The following is a 4347-nucleotide window of genomic DNA, read 5'->3' on the forward strand; positions in this document are numbered from 1 at the left end:
CATCCAATTTAAATACAATGCAAACATATGAAAAGGATTAGTGATGCAAACCTTGCTTTGCTTTCTCATGGAAAATATACAGTACCATTGCACTGGCTATCTTGTCTCGTACCCACAGGCTCAAGGTTTCGTACCCCAGGATAAGAACCACTGCCTTAGTGAGAATAATGGTGTTCCCTTCTAAAAGTTATCTAATGATTTGTATGTTGTGTCTTTTTAGGAGATATAGTTTGGGGCCTGCACTGCTTTTAGCTAAACGTCTGTATATTCTTACTCAATAATAGTTCCTAATGTTTACTGGAAATCTATCATTCCCACTGTCCTGTGACCAGAAATCTACGTTCATAAGACTTGAAAATCTACTCAAGAAGCTTTGTAGCGCCGAATGCGCAGTTGTTTTTAACAAAACGCAAACACACGCGCGCGCGCGTTGCCCTACTCCCCTGTTGTTACTTTTAAACTCGGTGTGTGATGTTGTTCAATTGTTGTTTTAAGTGAACGGCTATTTTTAATAGTGATGTCTACTCTCACCCGTCTACACTACAGTGCTGGTAAACTGTATCAGTTAAGATCAGAGTGTGGTTTACCTTCTTCACCTATGATAAGACACCTCAAAGAATTAAGTTTATTTTGTAACCATGGATGTAGAGCGGGACGCAACCATCATAGATACATTAACAAAGTTTAAAAAAAAAATAATAATAATAAAAAATGAATAGAACAGTGAAACCACCGAAGCCTGCCACGGAACACAAGGTCAATGAGGTCCCAAGACTATAGCATGATTTACTTTTTTTTTTTTTTTTTTTGTCTAACGTTACTTTTTTGCGTAACAAAGTAGATAAACTCACTGCTACTGTATTGTCACTTAAAGTGGGTGTTGTTGCAATTACAGAAGCATGGCAAATAGTGCCCAAAATATGCAAAATTGAGGGATACGTACTCCATCACAACCTAAGGAGTGGTAGGCGTGGAGGTGGAGTGGCCTTGTACTCTCGGAAAGCGTTGTGTACCTCCCAGTTACCCGTCGGCATTCTTGAGGGTGTAGAAATCATATAGGTGCTGTTAACCCACCCTCACACCCTCGCCACATAGCCTCCATCATTTTGTGTGTAATGTACCACCCCCCACGAGCTCCCTCGGCCGACGCTTTGGTGGAACACATTATTAACACGGCAGACAGTCTCAGGGCCAAATACCCTGGTGTTAGGTTGGTTCTATGTGGGTATTTCAATAAGTTAAACACCAGCGATATTCAAGAACATCTACATATATCATAACACGTCAACTTCCCCACACATGGCATCAACACGCTTGACCTCATTCTAAGAGACATGAGTGAACTTTACCTTTCCCCAACCCCTCCCCCCAATTGGTCGCTCCACCCAAACTTTCATCCTATGGTCGCCGGCCAGCATCATTTTGTTAGCACACGGCACCACCACTTGCTTTCACAGGCCCATGCTCGACTCACATTTGCGTGGAGGGAGTTTAGGAGGAGTGGGACATCTATATCAATATAATTACGCAAACCCTCCATCGTTACTTCCCTTTAAAACAGACGCAAACACACCCAGCAGACGTCCCATGGATCACTCCCAGGATTAAGGGACTGATTCAATAGCGTGCTAAAGCTTTTTACATCTATATTAGCCTTTTTAGACAACTCCGGAACAAAGTAATAAGAGAAATCAAAAGAGCCAAGAAAATGCACTACCCCAACAAGATCAAGGACTTACAGCAAAACATCAGCCTGTGGTTTAACAGGGTTAAAAGCTTGTGTGGCATGAGACAGGCTTCTGACATCCCCCTCCTATCACAATTTTCACCTGACCGTGCTGCTGAGCAAATTGATGACCACTTTGCATCCATCTGTCAAACGCTGCCTGGGATTGACCTCTCTCTCCTCCCTCCTTTCCTCCCCTCCCCTTGCCCCCCGACAGTTCATGTTTTTCAGGTTGCCAAAAAGCTCGCCAGCATCAAGTCAAAGCGGCCCTCTACACCCATAGACTTACCCATCAAACTTTATCGTAAATTTGCTCGCGAACTTACCATCCCGATCTGTTCAATAACCAATGCCTCAGTTAAACAGAGCAAATGTCCCACGGATTGGAAGACAGGCTTCATTACTCCCATCCTCAAATCTTTCAGTCCCCAATCCTTTAGTGATCTCTGACCCATTAATATCACTCCCGTTCCTAGTCTTATTTGTGAGGGTTTTGTCTTCGAGTGGGCATACTCCAAAATCAACGACTTCATTAATCCCCAGCAGTTTGATAACGTGAAAACATCCTCCACCACTCACTATCTTATTAGCTTCCATGACTTTATCTATAAAAATATCGAGCAGCGCAAGACTTCACTTGCAATGGTTTTCATTGACTTCAAGAAAGCCTTCGACCTTGGTGATCACACCACTATCATCACCAAAGCCATCCACCTTGGCCTTCCTACCTCCTTGGTGGCTTGGCTATCTGACTTCCTGACAGAACGTTGCCAAACTGTCAGACATCAGGGACACGTCTCTGCAGTCCAGCACCTATCCTGTGGGGTACCACAGGGAACAAGAATGGGGTTACTGTGTTTCTTAATACTCATCAACGATGCCCTGGGGAGCACACTGCACAGGTGGAAATATATTGATGACCGCATGGTGGGGATCCCTGTGTCCAACATTGACCTGAACTACAACCCACTGCAGGACACAAGAAAAATGTGGTAATGCACTTCCACACCTCCAATGACGTTCTCCCCCCTCCCCTGCTGACAATTGATAGCCAACCACTACAAGTGGTCCAGTTAACTAAGCTGCTGAAGACCTCAAGACCATCTACACTTCCTTTATTTTACCCAAGTTGGTGTACGCGTCACCCTCCTGGGCCTCCTCACTCACAGGCACGCAGTAGCGACAGCTGAAGAAAGTGCAGAAAACGTCTGTCGCACAATCTTTGGGAACGAATATACCACATGTCAGCACGCTCCAAACACACTCGGACTTATTACCCATGTTAACCGCTATCTTCAGAGTCTGAGGTCGTTTGCGGCACCGGAGCCTGCTACCTCCACAGGTGCCACAACCACAGATAAAGGCGCGGCACTACAATACCATCAAGCCGATCACAGAACGCACCGATGGACAGAGGAACCCCGAACCAGCATTTGTGGACTTAATCAACAACAAGAAATAACAATATTCTAAAACACAGCAATTCCTTAGTTTACTGTTTTGCTTTGTTTTTAATTCTTGTTACAGCGTCTTTTCACTGTCATAGCTTTATATCATATTATTCATGTAGGATGTATATTTTCAGCAGTAATGCTGCTATACCCAATAAAGCGTATATTATTATTATTACTATTTATTATTACACTGGCCTGCGTTTAATTTTTTTTTTTTCAAAGGTCGAAGGTTTTTCAAGTGATTTATAGGTTTTTTGGTGCGCTGAATCCAAAAATGTCATCCGTTTCCTTGGATCAGGTCTAGTTTTTGAGATATGAGAAGTGCGACTTTTGGGCCTTGTATAGTACTAAGTATAAGGAAAACGAGGCTGCAGGTATAGCCTATTCTTATTATTATATTTTTCTTTTTGCATAAAAATTATACTGTAGCACCCCGAAACTGATACTGAAACCTAATGATGTTTTTGTTTACTTTCAGGAAACTGGAACCGAAACTGAAACTGAAACTGCATTGACTACATTGACAAACTGCATTGACAACACTGAAACTGAAAATGGTTTAGAAAAGTGTGATCTCCAATCAATGTGACTGATTTTATAAGAATCTGTGCTTTTTACAAGAATCTGTGCTTCTTGTGTTTCTATTTTGGACACGTATCTTAGATTGACAGAAAATGGAACGCAAATGCACAAATCATCCTGATAGGTTCTGCTACATATGTGGTAATGTGATTCTTCCTCGTCGACTAGCAAATATAACTGATTTTGTGAAGAAGGCATATCATGCTTACTTTGGAGTTAAGCTTGGGGACCAGGACAAGCCATTTGCACCCCATGTTAGCTGCAAAACATGTGTCGAGAACCTGCGTGATTGGAGAAATAAAAAAAAAGGAAGAGTATGCCATTCGCTGTTCCAATGGTTTGCTATTTCTGCATGACTAATCTTAAAGGAGTCAACCGCAAGGACAAGCATTGTATTCAGTATCCTAATGTTCCGTCTGCCATACGACCAGTCCCTCATGGTCCAGGCCTGCCCGTTGCCGAGCCAGATGTTGCAATGGAATCTAGTTCTGAATCGGAATCTGATAACGCACTAGACAGGGCAGAGGGTGGAGAATACATGCCAGAAGAGAATGACCGGCCAGTGCCTCTAACACAAGCAGATCT

The sequence above is a fragment of the Oratosquilla oratoria genome, chromosome 41 (genome assembly GCF_046742065.1).
Source record: "Oratosquilla oratoria isolate Oo_2021 chromosome 41, ASM4674206v1, whole genome shotgun sequence".
Classification (NCBI taxonomy): Eukaryota; Metazoa; Arthropoda; class Malacostraca; order Stomatopoda; family Squillidae; genus Oratosquilla; species Oratosquilla oratoria.